Source organism: Castanea sativa, chromosome 1 (genome assembly GCF_040712315.1).
Source record: "Castanea sativa cultivar Marrone di Chiusa Pesio chromosome 1, ASM4071231v1".
NCBI classification, from domain to species: Eukaryota; Viridiplantae; Streptophyta; class Magnoliopsida; order Fagales; family Fagaceae; genus Castanea; species Castanea sativa.
The window spans coordinates 19,532,529-19,553,064 of NC_134013.1; the positions used below are offsets into that span (position 1 = coordinate 19,532,529).

The following is a 20,536-nucleotide window of genomic DNA, read 5'->3' on the forward strand; positions in this document are numbered from 1 at the left end:
AGCAAAAACTATATAATGGCCCCTGAAAAACAAGTATTGGTAGTTCAGGAAACTCATTGTGCTCACAAAAATTTTCTGAATTTTTCAAACATAGTGGGAGCGAAAGTTCAATCCTAAAATGCAAACCATTAAGAAAATTTGAGATCAATGCCCTGCCCTAGTTTTGACACCATACACAGGCACCAAATGGCTTCTTGCACCAAATGGCTTCACACACATGTATGTATGATTTTATCAAAATGAAAGGGCGAAGCCTCAGTACACGGAATGTATACAAGAGAAATGCAACAAATTAAGACCTAAAATTATATGAATCCGTGAAGGGGAAGAGAATATTCACTTATAAGGAGTTAAATGTTAAAAAAAAAAAACAAACAAATGATTAAAAATGAGATAAAAACATGCCAGAGATGCCAGCAACGTAAGCTTCTGAATCAATTTGAATTACCAAATTGTATTTGATAGGAGTAAAGTCATTCATTAAATGATTTCATGATAGAAAAAATGATAAATACCTAGGGCTCCAAATTTTACTTCAACAATGCTTACTAGTGGTCACATTTTAGCTACCACAAAACTTGGAAAAACTGTTGTCTTTTCTTAATTTTCCGAATGTTCTCAATGAAAGCTAGTCCTTCATCTTAGTATGGATCAACTAGCCAAATACCATTATACTTGACTCCTACCCCATTTTCCTTTCTGGCTAGGAGAAGGTATGAGACATCGAACCCAGTATTTTCTCACCAATAAGGATGGAAGTGACACTAACTGCATTTGTTTGGACTGAAAACAGTTTCAGGAAATCATTTTACGCGTTTCCTTCTGTTTGGCAGCCACGGAAAATTCGGTCAACGGAAAATCGTTTCCAGTTTGACCGGAAAATCAGCCCTTTCTAACGGAAAATCGTTTCCACTTTGATTTTACCTTCAAACGATTTCCGGAAATCACACCTGAAGAGAGAGAGCTCAGCACACTCCTCACACAGTCCAAAACTCATCTCCAAGCTCACCTCAGCCAAACTCCGGCCAGCCCAAACGCCGCGCAATCTCGCCGTCCGAGCCGTGCCTCGCATCGCCGATCAAGCAAAGATCGATCCAACGCCGCACGATCAAGCAAAGATCGATCCCCACCGCGCGATCAAGCAGAGATCGAAGCCTCCACCGCGCGATTGAACCTTCGCCGTCCATCGCGCGATCTCGCCTTTGCCGTCCATCGCGTGATCGAAGCCTCTGCCGCCGTCGATCGCGCGATCGAAGCCTCCGCCGCGCGACGATCGCGCGATCGAAGCCTCCGCCGCGCGACGATCGCGCGATCGAAGCCTCCGCCGCGCGACGATCGCGCGATCGAAGCCTCCGCCGCGCGACGATCGCGCGATCGAAGCCTCCGCCGCGCGACGATCGCGCGATCGAAGCCTCCACCGCCGTCGATCGCGCGATCTCTCCTCTCTCTCTCTTCCTTCTTCTCTCCCAAAGTTGATGATTTTTTTTTTTGGATTTGATTGTTCTGTGTTTATCTGAGAAAAGATTTTTACATATTGATTGGAAGCTAAGAAAATGTGAGAAAATGTGAGCAACAAATACAAAATGCATTTTCTATAATATTTTCAAGATGACAACCAAACACCTGAAAAAAAATTTCAAAGTATTTTTTCAAATGTTACCAAACACCTAAAAATATTTTCTTTTCCCGAAAATGTTTTCAGCTGAAATCATTTTACACCCGGAAACTATTTACTGCCGAAACAAACGCAGCCTTAGAGCCCAATGACCATTGGGCTACAAATCTACCTTGTAGAAAGACCGACCGTGTAACTTCCTCCTGCCAAGGCCCCACAGAAAACAATAATCATTTTAAAATATTCTGACCACTTAACATTCTCAAACAAATGCATTTCTAGTGCATGCTATCCTACCGCTGCCGTTTAACATCATATTCCAATAAGTTTGTACTTGGTGGCTATTTAAAAACAGCTTATTTAGCTGAAATTGAAATTTTTTTACTAAAAGTATTGTAAATAAAGCTAAAAAGTAACTGAAATAATATAATAGAACCCATAAATAGTACTAAAAAATGCAATAGAACGCATGAATACTACAAAAAAAAAACTAAATAGTAAGAAAAAAAAACTGGTTTTTTAAGCTAATGCCAAACGCACACTCAGTGCATAAAACTCCCATTTTTGTAGGGCCTATGATAAGCAGTGATTCGTACGCAACCTTTCCCCATTTGGAGAGATTGAATCTCATACTCAAACCTACGACTTGTCACTTTTGGTAAAAGCCATTTATCATCGCACCAAGGCTCAACCTTTTGAACACCCTATTCCAATAATTCCAATAAAAAAGGACAATGTAACATACAACAACTATTGAGCCGTTTAGTGAAAAAATTGTGGAAGTCACAAAATTTTCAATTAGAAAAAACGAAGATACAAGAAAAAAAATGGATGGAATCTTATTTTGAGATTTATCTTTTTAACACATTGCTCAAATATAAATTCTAGAAAGCAGCCTTACCCCATTTGATAATATTGAATCTCGAACTCAAACCTACGGATTGTAGCTTTTGGTAAAAGACATTTGCAACCACACCAAGGTCTCTTGAAAAAAAAGAAAAGGCAGAATCAAATTAAAAATAGCCACAACTGTAATAAAAGCTTTCATTCTTTGATTTGTAAAGAAACTTACAAACAATTATTTACTTTTCTTAAAGGCTGTGAATAGGAAAGCACCAAAGCATTTAATTCCCGTGAATGCAAACCTGAGAAGAGCTTCCAAGAACATGTTTCCAAATAGCTTTCACTTTAGCTTCTTTTAGATCCTGCAAATTATCACATACACACACAAAACCAGCATGGATCAAATGCCTCAAGCACAACAACACATTATTCCTCAACCATGCATTGAGAGGCTATATTTTGATTAATATAAATATAAATATAAATATATATATATATATATATATGACAATCCCATAAAAATTTGTCCACTTCCATGTTTTGCCCAATATTTTTGCAAGTTTCCACTCCGCACTCGCTGGACACCACAACTCCTTGAACATATCTATGCTATTAAGTAAGTGCATGCATACATAAATGAGGCAAAAAAAAAAAATCAATAATAATAAAATCTGAGCATCTCTATCATGCAATTGCAATATTAATAAAATTTAACACCCATTAACAAGAAACCAAGAAAATAAAGGACTCAAAAAGGAAAAAAATTAATGGATGTTATAATTTGTATCAACAAATAATTCAAGAGCCTGAGTTTGTGAATCAGTCTGATCACTCCATTGATGTATTCTCTTTTTATGGTAGCCTGTGCATATATTACAGGGAGAGTTGGTACTTCATATCTTGATTTTGTTGTGGTGCTTAAGTAAGATGGCCTAGCCATTTCTATTGGGAACTCCTATTAGTCACCCTGGAATGCAGAAAATAAAATCACCAACACAAGAATTATAAATTTTTCAACCATTACAAAGCATTAAAATTTCTAAGGCTATGTTTGGCATCAGTGAAGCAGAGGGAAAGGAAAGAATAGGAGAGAAAGCAAAATAAATCCATTGTTTGGTTGAGATAAATAGGGTAAGGGAAAGGAAAATTGAGGGATGTGTTTTCTTCCATGACCCACCAATTTCTTTCCTCCCAAATTGGGAGGAAAAGGAGAGAGAAGAAAGACTTTTAGAGGTGAGGCCCACTAATAAGACATTTTCTCTCCATTTCCTTCCTAAAAACCAAACACTTCAATGGAAAACTTATTTCCTTTATCTTCCCTTTCCTTTTCTAGTCACTCCCCCTTTCCTTTCTTACCCTCTCCCTTGTGTCTTCCAAACACAATGTAAGTAATTATTTTCCCCATAATTTTTTTTTCATTTGTAGTAGTCCACGGAATTTTCTCCTTCACTGATGGCTAGCCTCTATGTGCTTAACAAATGACGTTTCAATAGAAGGATGTTTTTGCTCGCATACCTATACACGATACGTATCATACCAAATACCACTATGATACATACCGAGTCGAAATTTTTTTTTAAGTATCAATACGTCCAGGATGCGCCCGTGATACGGTTTAGATAATGTTGTAACACAACCCCTAGTAGTGAGAGATAGCCCAAACTTGTAAGAATTTTTATTTACATTTTTTTATATATTGGTTAAAATGTTAAAAACTTATTTAGTTATCTTTTATTTACTCTTTTGGATCTTGGTTTGTATTCTAAATATCATTTAATAGTCATGAATTCACTTTATTAACCATTATTGTTCTTAAGTTGATATATGTTTAACAATATATAAATAAAACATATTTATAAGTAATTAATGCATGTATCCCAATGTATCGTACCATAGGTTTTTCAAGACATGTTGTATCCTTGTGTACCTGTATCAAACCCATACCACTATCCATACCCGTGCTTCTTAGAGTAGAAGGAATATATTTAAGTATGAAGGAATTCGTAGCTTCATTATAGCCATTAAGAAGCTAATTCAAATCATCTCCAAAAAAGAAAATTTTCAAGCACATTTAGCAATTATAGCTTCATATCCCTAAAGTTATACCTTCAACCCCAAACTTTTGGTCATGGTGACAATTAGTTTAGGCCAAACAAATAATGATGGAAACACTTTCATGTTGGTTTTGAGAGAGAGAGAGAGAGAGAGAAAAGGTAAAGAAGTTAAGGAAATGGTCCTATATGTAACATCTCAATTGGAGTCTCCTGAAGATACCATCTCCCCCAACAAATGATATCAGATTCAAGCCCATGGTGGTATGAGGCAAGGCCACAATCTTTTTGTGCAATTAAAGCAAGGACGAGGTGCACATGTACTTGGAGCTCACACAAGTGTGCATAGCATAAGGCAAGAACACAAATTAAACTTATATAAATGTTATTATTAAAAGGTCCAACAATATGGTATTGCCAATGGTGCTAGATCAAAGAAGAGGTTCTCATGGACAAAGGGTCCCCGTGGATGAAAGGGAGCTAATAGTAGTTGTAGGTGGCCCAAAATCATAGATGTCTTGAAGTTCACAAAAAGGTAATAACTCACACAAGAAAGGGAGATTATTTAGAGTACACAGGTGAGTGGAAGTACAACATGAAGAAAAATTTTTGATAAGTAAAGAAGTTGAGTTAATATAATAAAAAAAAAATTAAGCCATAGTCATAGGTTTAAGGTCAAGTGGTATTCTTATATATTATATTTAGGTTTCAATTAGTCTCCCTAATATACTATCTCCCCAACACCATAGGTCAAAAACATATTAACTGGATATTCTTTTGGCCTAAGGGCCAGGAATATATTAATGATCAATTCAACTACGATAGCAATGCAACATGTATAAATGAACAAATGGTTACTAATAAAAACAAGAAAAGCAATTGTCGCAGCATTGAGAAACAAAAATATTTCACAGATCGAACATCATAAAAGAATTAATAAAGTTAATGTATGCTTTCAAGTCCATTAATATGCGAGTCAAAGAATCAGCTCTAGGAAATCTCATTTATATTTCTTGGTACACTAGTGTTAATAAGGTTAATGGTATTTTCTAAGTACTTAGAAAATAGGAATATAATTTCCAAAGTTGTTATTCCAGTGATATCAAGTCTGGTTCCAAATTTTTTGTAGAAGGCCGAGGCTTGGTTTTGATTACTTAATGCTGTTTAGGCTATCAAGAGTTCAATACTAGTTTCATTGTTCTCTCAACTTTTCTGCTACTTATTGTTTTTCTTTTGTTATTGGTGTTTAGATTACAGTGTCTTCTTACAAGACATGAAATCAGCAGTATTTGAGTTGCATTCATAAGAAATTATGATCTGAATCATCAAGGAAAAAAGAGGTATATCAGCAGAAAGTCAAAGAAATGAGAAATCAATGGAAAATATGATCCTAAGTTTTAGAGAGCTAGCGAATCAACTCACAAATTGTTTTGCAGTAAGAGGAACAAGCACAGACGCAAAGGCTTGGAAGATATAATCATTTTCATAGCAATTCTAATGATAATATAAAAACCAACAACTTTATGGGTGTGGAAAAGGTTTGAAAGGAATTAACATATGAAGTCCAAAGTTATGACCAAAGTGAGTGGCAAGCAAGTTGGTATCTAACTCGCAAAATGCATTTGTAGAAGCGAGAAAAATCCTAACCAACAACTTCATGGGTGTGGAAAAAGTTTGGAAGGAATTAAGATATGAAGTCCAAAGTTATGACCAAATTTTGGAGATTAAAACTCCTAGCCTATTAGCAAAGGTGTTGGTCAACAGACTAAAGAACTTGGCAAGCAAGTTGGTATCTGACTCGTAAACAAAACATTTGTAGAAGGGAGACAAATCCTAATTTCTATACTCATAGCAAATGAAGGCATAGACAGCAAAGTTCATGACAAGATTTAAGGAATCATTTGCTAGGTTGATATTGAAAAGTCCTACAACCATATAGGTTAGGATAGCATTCTTTATATGTTAAGAGAGAGAGAGAGATTTAGGAAGAAATGGAAAATATGGATTAGTATGTGCATATCCATTGTTAAATTCTTAATATTCGTGAATGGAATCCCATCCCATCCCCTCTCTTTTTTTTCTTTTCTTTTTTTGCTACTGTGAGTGTCTTGATATCTTCGAGTATCTTACATTTTCCCCAGGTGTGTGTGGTCCTCCCCGTCCCACCCACATAGGTAATTATGGAAAGTCCTTAGCTAGATGATTAAATGGATAGCGATGGGGAAGGATGTCAAGACTTACAACAGAAGGAAGGAATGGAGATGCCTTAAATATATCTCATTTGTTGACTATAGATGATACTATCATTTCCAAGCTTTGAGGAGCATTTTATGGTGTTTGAGGTAATTACATTGGGTTTAAGGCGAACTTGAGGAAAAGTATGATACTGCCAATGGGGATGGTGCTATATAGGTGGAGGAACTCGCAGCAGCATTGGGTTGCAAGCTAAGTTCCTGACTCATTGGCTTTTAAAAAGAAGAAACTCAACAAGGTCAAGACTTACAGCAGAAGGAAGGAATGAAGATGCCTTAAATATATCTCATTTGTTGATTGTAGATGATACTATCATTTTCAAGCTTTGAGTAGAGTCTTATGGCGCTTGAGGTAGTTACATATATAGGGTTTAAGTAGAACTTGAGGAAAAGTATGATACTGCTAATGGGAATGGTGCTATATAGGCGGAGGAACTAGCAGCAGCAGCATTGGGTTGCAAGCTAAGTTCCCGACTCAAATTGGCTTTTAAAAAGAAGAAAGCCGACAAGCTTAGTGTTACAACCCTAAACTTTAAAATGAGTGTCATCCTAAACCTTACCTTGTAAGTTAAATTTATGAGCTAAAGATCCCTAGCAGGTGTTTGGCTGAGTGTTATTAGGAAGGACTATTGTGACAATCTGCCATGATGTTTTTCCCTTAAACACCTGTCATATTATTTTGGTTTGACCATGGGAGTTTAACAAGGATGCGATGCATATAGTGGAGAAAATACCTATGTAATTGAGAAAAATCAAACAATAATTAGACTTAACTCCATCCATATTCAAGGAAAAACATGGGCAAGTTTGAAATAACAAGTGCAAGGGGAAAAAAAGTGAAACAAAATTTCAAGAAGCGGAAGACAAATGATGAGGTGTACAGGAAACATAAGAATAAATTAAGAGGCAAGAATCAGTAGATTGGTAATGAAACTTGAGGATTATTTTTCACCAATTAAGCAGTGATGGAGCAGCAATCGCTACAGTAACCACAAACAGTCTTTGGCAGACTAAGAGATAGTCAGAAGAGAAATAGATAAAATCAATGCATGTTGTCAACGTCTTAGTGATTCAAATAATCAAGCTCTAGGAAATCACTCATCACTGATGCTACTTTAATACTTTTACTATGCATCAAATCACGACAGAAGTTTTGGAAAACTTTGTGCCACTAGATTGATTGGTAATGTAATAATATCAATGATTATTTGGCAGTATTAAATTCCAGAGTTATTATTAAGTATAAAAGAGGGTCTCAGAGGTTGTTCCAAATGAATTTGACAATATGGTGGGAAAGAAACATACTTTATTCTTCCGAAAGTGATTTAAAATTTGGTACAAGTTTCAAGTTCAAAGATCCTTACACTTCAACTCTTTCAAACTTGATGTCAAGTTTTTTCAACCAGAGGAGAATGATGCAGGAGTAGAAGATTGATTTGCTATCACTTTATATTCAACAGTTGTTTTATGGGGTCCATGTGAAGTTCAATTAATGTAAAAGTTGTGTGGGTTTGAAGGTCTGGAATGAGAGTTTTAGGATTAAAATTAGTTTTTTTTATAGGAAAAAATAATATTATTAAAAAGAGACTACATTGTGAAAATAACACGAAGTATCCTAAAGCATTATAATGGAAGAATATCTGCATATGATTTGATTCTATGAAGGAGTGAATAGAAATACTATTAGTAAGACTTGATACAAAAGACTACTCATAAAGAGAACTAAAGAAGGATGATTGTATTTGAGAAGACATGTCTTTAAAAAATACAAAACTATGCCGATTTCATTCCTTCCATATAGTCCACATCAAACATAAAGGGATAAGATTCCAAATATCCAAATTTGGTCCATGACATCGCCACCCACATAATAAATCAAGGACATTCTTCAGTAAAACCCACTAAACTCCAAACACCCTAAAGATAAAACTCCATAACTTGAAAGCCATGTTATAGTGAATTAAGAGGAGATCCACAGTCTCCCAGCTACAACGACACATACAACACTTACTTGAGCATTAGTATTGGTGGTGCTAAAAAACTATATTACAATTTTTAGCACTACCAAATACAAATTTATGGCTACATTGGTGGAGCCAAAACCAAATAATTTGGCTCCAGAGCTATAGTGCACAGCCAAAAAGTGGTTATGCACAATAGCTCATAGGTAAAAACAAAATATTATTAAATTGTGTGTTTACATTACTTTATATTAAATATATTATTTTATTCATGTGTTCACACTACTTTGTAGCTAATATATTATTTTATTGTAGTGAATATATTATTTTATTGTGTTATTTATATTATTTTATTATGTTGAAAGCTAAAATAAAACCACTGATATTAGGTATTTTGTAAAGTAAAAAGGTAAAAAAGATAAAATAGTTTTTTTGTGAAGCCATAGTACTAAATACATGGCTCTACTAACATGGATGCCCTTGCCATTGAAAAGCCTATCTTGATGGTGAGAATTTTTTTCCCCAAGCTGCTGTCCACACAAATAAATTAGTTTTTTATTTGGATTTTGTTTTATCAGTCATCATTTTTTTTTTATCAGTTATCATTGATTTTGTAGTTAGGGGCAAATCTATAATTTCTATAATTCCTGCAAATTAAGGTATTTTGAAGGTTTGATTGAGCCTTGAATTTTTGATTGAGATCCTTAATATCTTAGGTTTTATTTTTCTCGAGTCCAAGTTAATTTTTATTAGGTTTTTTAGTTTACTAGTCAAACCAGTTGTCCTAATACTATTTAATACAAGAAAGAGTTTTCTATGTACTTGTGCTCGACGTGCAATGAAGTTCATTAATATAAATATTGGGTGTTTTAAGCATTGCAGCATGTTTGACTTCTTGTGATGTTTTCATCTTTTTTTTCCTCTTAGTTTTCTTCTCTTTCTAGTGATATTATTCACATGTTCTATTCATAGTTCATACAACCCTAAACACCATAAAATAATTATTTACTTTCCTTCTTCCATAGTACCCCAAATCAATCTCTTTCTTATATCTATCAAATCCCTAAAATCTCATATACTTTTTCTATATCAAATAGCCATCAAATAACTCATCAATCCATCTTTTGAATTCCTATAACAACTTCAAAACCCTTTCTTCAACAATTCTAACCTTAGATTCACAAATTCTCCTAATCCAAAACCCACAACATCCACATATAGACATTCCCCAGCTTGTCCTAGTCAATTTGGTATTAGAGGCAAAATCCTACCACAAGTTCTTTACTGAAATCTTCTTCTGCCACTGCTCAACAAAATTTCTCATCCAAGGTAGTGGAGACTATTTCTCATCCACTTCTTAAGCCTATTTTAAAATCAGTCAATAGACCTAATTTCTTCCTACAGCACATGTCAAAAGCACTTCATTAAAATACTATATTATTTCAATACATAAGATATATATATAATTTAAGTTCCATATGTACACAGCCAAAATATAAAAGTCCTCTATATATATAATAACTATATTAAGAATTTGGTGTCTTGCTTTACCTCATGCCTCAAGCAAAACAAGACTTTGGTGCCTTAAGATGACATTTTGCCTTTGACTATCTTGAGTGGGCTGATTATTACATTTATTGAAAAATTGAGGCAACCAAACTAAGTTTTGTTGCCTCATGCCTCCAACGATACAAGGCCTTGGCGCCTTAAGGTTGCCTTTCACCTTTGACTACCTTGAGGGGACTGATTATTACATGATTGAAAAATTAAGAATCAAAGGATTGATTTACAGATCAAACTAACCAGAATTCATAATGGCAATCTAAAATTTGCAAAAGCTATTGTTGATATATCTAGTAGAAGCCAGTTATCAACCATTGAATCTTATCAATTGCTCACAACTCATAAGCAATCTCTCTTCTGTGCTTGTCATGTTTCCCCCACAGAAACAATAAGATCCGGAAATTTGCACCCCATTCATCCATAAAGCAGCAGTTTGGGAGCAACACACTATGCAATATGTTTTTCATAAATGAAACTTGCTAGAAGGCTGGGTAGTTTTACCCACTGCTCTAGCTCTGTCTTTACCATATACTTGGTTCTAACCTGACAAGTTCTTTCAAAAATCACTTATTGGATTTGACCAACTTAAAACTTCTGTTCAAACAATCACTTTTATATAAATTTCCTGTGATACCAAAACATGCAACTAACATCAATACCAGAGTGCAATAGACAATACAAGGACATAATCTTCTTTAAAGACCCCCCCCCCCCCCACCCCTAAAAAAAACAAATCAAATTCAGATTATTCCTTCATCAAGAAATGTGTCTTCCACAGATTCAAAATAATATTCTCCATTGCAAACCATTCTATTTTGGTGTAATTAAGCTAATAAAAACTATATGTTGGTTGAATTCAACTTACACATAATATAACTTCTGGTAATATTACACCACTTGGAATGACCATCATGCTAAGGATGCGCAGTGATAATTCTTGATTAAGGTTTGATGTCTAAGGGCATATTTAGCAGACTATAATAGACATTGTAATATGATATTTATTCATATAGTTTAGGTATTCAGTAATTTGATTATGTTTTTATTACAGGAAATTTTTATTCCTTAAGAAAACTATTATTTAAAATGAGGAATAACTATTCCTCTCTAAAAGGGTTGTAATAGCTATTCTTGTGCGTGTGTGTATAATAATTTCTAAAATTAATATATTTTCAAATAAACAAACTTTCCTTATACACAAAACAATTAGGGAAATAAAAAATCATCAAAAAATATATCATCTCTCTCAAATTTAAAAACATATTATTTTCTTGGAAATATGATTGTTTGAGTAAGATATTTTCAAAAATAGATCTTAAATTATATTCTAATGTTACAACTTCCATTACAACACATCTTATTCCTAGTAATAAAGATTACAATTCTAATCGTAATCCCCATTCAATGTACAAACGTGCCCTAAGAGGTAATGAAAGATTGGATGTTGAATGTATTTGGTGGTTGTTTGGGGTTAAATAGGTGAATAGAATGAGAAATGAAGAAAGATCAAAAAATTTCCTTGACATAGGGTAAAAAGCTTGAGTTGGAGCTTTCTTTCCTTTCATGTTTGCTTGAAACCTTCAAACCATATTTCTAGTGGAATTATTCTTTCCAATTGGAAAGATGGGCAAAGTTCTTGGCCTACTACATCGAAAAATTTTGTAGACTGTGCATATCATCTCAAGAGAGTGACTTAATTTGCATCTCAACTTCGTCACGTCACTCTATGTTATGAGATGATTTTGAAGCACCAATGAGGTTATATCTCCTAATTTTCACTCTATTTATGGTAAAATCTAATTTTTGTGAAATATTATTTTCTAAATCATATATTTGATAATTATGAAAAAAATAATTATTTTATGTTCATTGGAACAACAAATTTGAGATAATAAATTCAACATGATCTTTAGGCTTGAGAATCATAGATTTCTCCGTTGAACATTACAAGCAACTCAAACTAAATGGTCATATCTATAGCATGTTCAAGATCTTCAAAATATACATGAGACATCTGATTTAGTTGTTATAGTTTTCAATCCAAATTACTTTATGATGTTATTACTTTCATGTTTATTGGAGTCTTTTGATCACTAAAAAGTCCTCTTAATTGAGACATTTTACCAAACTCACACAAAGTTAGATGCTTTCAAAAAAACAAACATTATTTTTATATCATACCTCAACCTACTCTTGAATCAAGCAGTTGTCATATATTCACTTTCAACTACTCCAAACTTAAAAAATTGTTCCATATATTTCCTTACATAATCAATCACATGGATGTCACCTTACTCAAGAGTACACAATTGATCGAGAAGATAATCCTACAAGCAGCTTACCATGTTGCTAAGTCAATCAGTCAATCCACTTGTATTGGATCACCAATGACGCCGGAACTGGATCTTATACCCCAGTTCCTTATACCAATAGCCGCGTGTTTATGGATAAATAGAGATTGGGGGACTAGCTTTTAGCATCATTTGTGGGCACTTTGTTTGATTGTGCTCGAGTTTGGGGATTCACATTTAGTCATTCCATTCCACTCCAATGTTTATACTCTTTCTTCTTGTATATAATTATGCCTCTTATTTTTATCTTTTGTAATTATTTTGGCTCTTTGGTGCCTTTATGCAAGACATAGTCCATTTTTAATAAAATATTTCTTACTTATAAAAAAGAATATATATTTAAATCAATCTTACCATCAAATATTGATTACAATGAAGCCTTTATATAGGCTGTTGCTAGATCCTTTCTTGGGAGGACTAGGACACCTAAATAACCCATTCCTAGAAAGACCAGATTACTAATAATAAAGAGAAGTACTTAAAATTTTCTAAATCAAATAGGAAAATGACTTTAAATACAGAAAATGACTTTAAATACAAGATAAGACTTATGCACCTTTGATACAACCAAGGATAGCCCATTCTAGAAAATTTAGAATTTACGAAATAGGGTTTACTCTAGTCAACGTTAATTATATTTAAATTAACAACTTTCTAACCTACATAAATTAATACCAAAAAAAAACACACACACAATACTAAAACTCAATAGTAACTAACACGAACTATAAAAGGTGCCAAGAAAATCCCACATCAAAACTATAAGTTGGCAAAGATTATTTTTGCCAACTTATTTTACAATTCAGCTTATTTTTGCTACTATTCATGGGTCTCATTGCACTTTTTGATACTATTCATGGATCCTAGCGTACTATTTCAGCTAACTTTTAACTTTATCTACAGTGTTTTCAGTAAAAAGTTTTCAATTTCAGCAAAATAAGCAAATCTCAAATGGACCCTTGGTGTTCATTTGGCTCCTAATTGAAAAGCCAGTTTATTTTACTATTCAGCTTATTTTTGCTACTATTTATAGGCATATTTTTGCTACTATTTATGGGTCTCACAGCACTTTTTGAAAATATTTATGGATTTCACTGTACTATTTCAGCTAATTTTTACCTTTATTTATAGTACTTTCAACAAAAAAATTTCAGCTTTAGCAAAATAAGTGGATCCCAAACAGACCCTTAGTGTGTGTTTTGGCTGAGTTAAATTTTTCAGCTTATCTCCACTTTCAGCTTTTTTTTGCTATTATTTATAAATTTAAATCTCGCTGCACTTTTTAATACTATATATTGGTTTCATTGCACGTTTTGATACTATTTGTGAGTGTTACTGTACTATTCAACTTATTTTTTAAAACTTTTTTTTCTATAATTTTAGTAAAAAATTTTCAATTTTAACTAAATAAACGGTTCTAAACGGACACTTAATCTAGTTTTTCCTTCGGTTCTTGATTGTTTATATAATTGTCCACAATTAACATCTTCCACCCACTATCACCGTACTTCTGACCTCTAGGCTCTAGCCACCCCCAATTTATTTAATGTACTATAAATATATAACTATAAAACAAGGCAATAGCAGAAAACTCGCTAGCTTTCTGGTCCACACATTCAGGGTAGGCAACATATAGTAGGACCCACAATATCCAAGATACACCACTAATGTCTCCTAAGAAAATCTTAAACATCAACAAATCTTCTAGACTTAATAATACTTCAATATTTGCATAACAAGTTGAAGGTTCTATTAATGTCTCCAAAGGTTCAATTACAGTTGAAAACATCCCTAATTAAACTTTTTGATGAGCAATTCAAAATTATTTAGGACCTTATGAAGCTTGAAAATAGAGCTTTATGGAAAAATATGTGCCATAACTTCGGCTTGGGCATAAATCCATCAACTAGGATGGCCTAATTGTGATTTCATGATAGTAACCATATACATTGGACAAGATTAATATGAACATAACAGATTGAAATTGTAATGCAAGCATAGGGGGCTTACATGGAAAGGAGCTTCATTTTCTTAATTAGCAAGCTTGAAAGAACCTTGTCGCAGCAAAGTTGGGAGACTCCTAAATTTCATTTTTATAAAGCAATCTGCGCATTCAACGTTCAAAACAAAAAGGAGTTTTAAATAATAATAATAATAATAAATAATAATAATAAATAATAATATTTGACCATTAAAAAAAATGTTGCCTTGCCGCAGAGATTAGAAAGGAAGCACAAACAAATAAAGAGAAAAGAATGTAATAATAATATTACCAGAATTTTGTTTGTTTCTGTAAGTAATATTCCTGGGATTTTGTTAGAAACAATTATACTACAAACATATAAGCTTTTCACAAAGCATTCCTTAAACATTTCACTACTCTCATCTTAATGTAGAGATTAGAAAAATAAGTAAGCATTAACCAAAAAGAGCAAAGACTTAAATATCTTAACTAATCCCAGTTGTCACAGATGATGTTCCTTGCTGTAAGGATGTTATTAATTACGATGATCTTAAAGACACAAAAGCAACCAAACATAAAAGCAAACTTTCTTAACCCATCTTCTAATGGAAAAATATTTAGTCATATAGTACCTGGTTTGAAACCAAAATCTCTAATATGACAACATATTATTTATAGCTTGACTTATTTTTCAAAGGATTAAAACAAACTACCAGTAAATTTTGAGAGAGGAAATGTTATTCATGAGAAACCCTGAAAAGGTAGCAATGTTTGTGGGGCATGAAATATTGTCAAATATAAAGAGCATCACATAAAATCAAAAGTTTTTTTTGCAGGATGAAAGACTGGCCTCTCTCCAATCCTTCCCTCCACAACATCGTATGATCATTTAATGACAGATATATGGTGCCTCACAAAAAGATTAAAGATCACACTTCAAGAGTACCCATTAGCTTGGCCTTCTTCCTCATTGTTGATTTTATATATTCAAATTTGAAAATGCCCAAATATGCAATTTACAGTTCTCAAAGCCCACCAACCCATCGACTAGGCTAACTTTTCATAATCTTCTAGCTCCCGTATTGTAGATTCAAGAACTTTACATTATTTATATATTGAGTTTTATTTTGCAAGGTTTTTATTTTAATGTAGAAATCAATAGGAACTTCATTCATTGAAAATATATATAACACTATCCTGTAGCCAGACAAACAGGAATTTATATAGGTTGAGTTGTCTTAAGTCTTTAGGTGATTCAAAGATATTCACAACATGGTTGAGGTAAATTGATGTGAAAGCAACCTATTCAGAACAGAGTTGAACGACACCCACCCTCCCTTTCTCTTCTTTTTCCTTGGCCAAACTGAATTCACATTATTATGTAGTAGATCACTTTGACCATCTACGAATGGAGCATACTTTTTCAACTCTTAAGTTATTCCATCCATCTAAAAAGAAAAGACTGAGGTAAAAAAACAACAAAATTTTTAAGCATTCTTATTTCCAACCAAAATATATGGCAACAACTATTATTCTCACGACTACAAATCATAGAAGCAGAAATATTAAGGAACATACAATTTCAAATATATCTAATTTCAACCATTAAGGCTTAGAATTTCATGAATTTTTTTTTTATATAATTCGATAATTGGTGGAAAGTTGGGATTGAAGAGGTAAAAACCTTAAATATTTTCCTTGGAAACATGAAAAGATGTCAAATAATTGAGGTATAAGGTTTTTGGTAGAATTTCAAAAACTTCTATCATACCAATATTGCTACTTTTCTAGGATTCCTTTGAATAATATTTCCTGAAAAAGAAAAAAAAAAGACAAATACTTTGTCAACTACATGCTTCATTAATCTAAAGCTCAAGTCTTAAGTCAAGTGACATTTTTTAGTATTTCCAATAGAGATAACTAAAGTTCGAATCTCCTGACTCTCACTTAAAATATCCATACAAAAAAAAAAAAAAGGATTAATTTTCCGTGATGCAGGTTTTGTCCATTCCCCAATCAATAATTGGAGAGAAAATAACTCTACAACTCCTCTTGGTATCTCCTTTCGTCGCCCAAAACTATCTTGTGAATCTCAGTCACATAACAAAAGAAGGAAAACTAGTTGATGGTCTTTAAAATGTCAAAACAAAGCTGCTTTAAACCTCAAGCAAAAACATTCTCTCCAATTCAAATAACTTTGTTTTAAGATAACTTAAATTAAAATTTCAACAGTAGTTATTTTAGTGGGGCATCTACATAATTGCAAGCCCACGGTCCTCTATCTATATTGTAATCTTTACGTGAACACCTTTATATTTCTAACAAAACATCTATATGGGCATGTAATAATTACATATTTACATTAGGTAGAATTAAAAAATACCCATGATATTTGTATAAGTAAAATATAAGAACCATGTAGTATATAAAGGATGCATGCATTTCTTAACGTTTCTTCCATATATCCAACTACTCTTCCATTCCTAGCGGTATCTACCAACTACTATTCTAACTCTCTTTTTAAATTTTGATTTGTTACCTATAAATTATAAGAATCATACCAAACGAATGAAAGAAAAAAGAAATCAATGTCCACAAGTTTTCTGCACCAAAGTATTACCCAAAATCAAAGGATTCTTGACAGAATGCAACAACAAACTCCATTATGCAGCAGTCAATTGAGTATAATTTACTACTTAGATAAGATGTCAACATCTCCCAAAATGATTAATTGTTGGCTTATTTATGTAATTTAAATTAAATTCTAAACAAACCCCCAAATGCAACAAATCAAATAGCAAACCCAGCCAAAAGTAATCCGCAACGGATATTATATTTTCAATTAATTAACGAACACCTTATTCATCATATGAAAACACATAATTTCATGATCACTTTAAACATTAAAGAGAAAAACCACATGAGCTTAAATTCCTAAAATTTGTAGAATTACACACTAAAGCAAAGTATTCCTACTAACTGTAGCAACAACAAAAAAAGGAAACAAATAAAGTAAGAAGGATTGAATAAATTAAGCCTAGGAATACGAAACTCTAGTATAGAACGTACTGAATAAGTACAAGCAATGTCAACTTTTAACAACCAGACAAGAATATTGAAGCAATTGGGATTACCTTGGCCAAGTACGCTATCTGAACAGTCCATCTAGCAACCGAAAGCATTTAACAGCACAATTCAACGCATGAAATGACTCCACACACTAAAACCATTATTGTTTAAATGCTGCGGAAAGAGACAGAACAAACTTTTAACCAATTTGCACCTTGGAAATAGCAAACCCCAAATCATAATGAAGAAGAAACAATGACTCTTCAGTCTGGAAAGTTTAGATTCAAGACTAAAACATACATTGTCTTTATGAACTTGTAAGTATGTGGTTGTAAATTATGAGTAAAAAGTACTGTCTATAAGACACAAAACAAGCTGAAATCCAGTAAAAGAAGCTGAATAGGCAAGGCAGTGATGAATATAGGGTGGGTTATAGGAAGCACACCCGAGACCTAATTCACACGTTTTCTTTTGAGACAAGATTTTTGTGCACGATACTTGAGTTGACGGTTCCTCAAAATAAACCATATTTCCTGTCTGCCTGCAAACAAAACAACTGAAGAAGTTCCTTAAAATCTGGAAAATTCTTATAATCGTAACCATACCCAAAGAGTTCACATCTTTTCTTCACTCAATACAACCCATCAAATCACAATATATGAGATCAAAAAATGACAAATTAGACTGAAATTCTTTGTTTTCTCCAAAAACTCAATAATATATATATCCAAATATATAGTAGTAGGTATGTAACTAAACAGATTTTGACTAAACTACAGACCTAGGAAACCCTTATCCACTCCTATCAAAAGGCAACCCTCTTATAGCTAGAATAGGGTTTCAAACCCACGAAAAATAAGTAAATAAATATGTATCTGAGCTGAGAGAACAAGCTAGCAATCAGATTCTGGCTAGATTCAGGTAAGAACAAACTCCAATCAGAACCAAATCTCGAGTGGAAATCGCATGCGCAGGAATAAAATATAAACCAAATGGCACTACATAGTCACAAACATGTAAATACTGATCCTAAGTACTAACTATCAAAGATCTGAAATCAAAAAAAAAAAAAAAATAAGGGAAAAAAAGGAGCAAGAGAAGTCAATTGTATTAGGACCATACTACTACTCCTATATAACGTAAATGGTCCCATGCTATAAGCATGTTTTGCCGCCTAATCCGCACAGTAATCAGGCGTACCTTCTCAGAGAACACCCTCAAAAGTCACGCCTTCAAACAATTAACAATATATAAAACATATACTAATAATTAAACATAAAATTATTTGTCAATTTCAAACAATAAACACTACACTGTCAGTCTACTCGAGCTGTTCTTGAAAGTTTAAATAAACAAGTATCCACCCATAAAATTAGAGAAAATATATATGTATATATGTTTGAGAGAGAGAGAGGATCTGGAACAAAAGCAGGCCGGAGAGATAAGATTCTTGGCATCTAATCCGGCACTGGAAGGTGACAGAAAGAGAAGTGAGCACGCAAAAGCAATAGTATAGACTTATACCAAGTGCCTCTGTGTGCTCACTCTCTTCTGTCAATTTCTATGTCCCAGAGACCGCATATATTATGGAATTTTCAAAAAAAGAGGAATGAAATGAGTAAAGACAGAAAGTTTCCCAAATGTAGAAACAAAAAACACCCACCAATCACCATACAGACTCGAAAGAAGAAATACTATGAAAAAAATGATATAGTAAGAAAGAGTCAGATCTGAGAACACAGCGAGACCCATTTAAGGAAACCACACAAAATTCACTAAAAATCTTTTATTCCATTCTCTTTCTGTGTGAAACTCGGAAAAAAAAAAAAAAAAAAACTCCAATCAGGATTTAGGGTTTTATTTTCCCCTCAGACTTGACCAAGGAAGAAAAACACCCTCCCTTAGAGAAAAAAGAAACCAAAACAAAAAATTCTTTCTTTCTTCGTTCACTATTTTCTCGCTTTGTATTCTCTTTTGCTCTCTCTCTCACCCTTTTTCTCTCTCATTCATGCAGAACGTACAGGTGTCGGTGACACAGCCAGAGCCCCTGACTTTTCTCAGAACAAATCAAACAGTGCCGACGACAACACTCACCAAAAACAGCCAAATAAGGAAAGTAGAGAGACAGAGAGAGAGAGGGTGAGAGAATGATAGAAAAAAAGAGTGGGGTTTGCTTTTTAATGCTAGAGAGAAAGAGTCACTTGACTCTAATGGGACTTTGTTGCTTTGTTCTGTTTTTGTTTGTGTTGTGCCTCGGTGCCCCTTCTTATCAAATATCCATCAGGACTCGGTAACTGTGTCAATGCGTGTGCGTGTGCGTGTGCGTGTGTGTGTGAAGGGTTTTTAGTTTGGTGTTTTTTGTTTTTGGGGGAAGGTAAATAGGCAAAAGAGAGTACACGAAGCTTTCTGGAGAAAAAATTAAAACTGTGTACGAATTTTGATTGGTTGGCTGATATAAATTGGAATACGTGTCGTTTTCATGGCATGGGTTACTGCTATGATGGAGTTATGGCCGTTGATTAGACTTGATGATAGGGGGTAGTCTTTGCCCTCAGATTGCAATGATGGTGGGGTTTCTTTGGTGTTGTTTTCTCGGTAATTGGGGGCTGATGGGACTGCGTCATTAGAGGAGACAGACCGGGGATGTGGATTGGGTTTCCTATTCTTCCTACAATGCTTTCTTCTATACTTGTTTGCAATTGCCATCTGGCTCCAATCACTATGATCCTTTGCACTGCTAACTATCACGTGGCTTGTTTTCACTTGCTGTCAATACTAAGGTAATTAAGAAGAGTCTAAATCTTCTATCCTACTTTTTATGCTCCACTTTATACTCTATCAATAAAAATTTGTCACGTGTTCACCTAA

At 33.7% G+C, this 20,536-nt stretch overlaps 1 long non-coding RNA gene across 8 annotated transcripts in view; it reads right to left on the bottom strand.

Annotated features, from left to right (window-relative positions):
- LOC142641309 (uncharacterized) overlaps positions 1 to 19,892 on the bottom strand; it is a 34,130-nt gene extending 14,238 nt beyond the window's left edge. Inside the window, exons 1-6 of one of the 8 annotated variants that reach the window (XR_012845379.1) lie at positions 18,114 to 19,892; positions 17,734 to 17,842; positions 14,647 to 14,741; positions 2,702 to 2,820; positions 2,517 to 2,599; positions 1,527 to 1,818 (exon numbers count right to left, since the gene is read on the bottom strand). This is a non-coding gene — a long non-coding RNA (uncharacterized LOC142641309). The other 7 variants (XR_012845373.1, XR_012845382.1, XR_012845374.1 and 4 more) reach the window with 7 other exon arrangements.
- Positions 19,893 to 20,536: the final 644 nt, after the last annotated feature.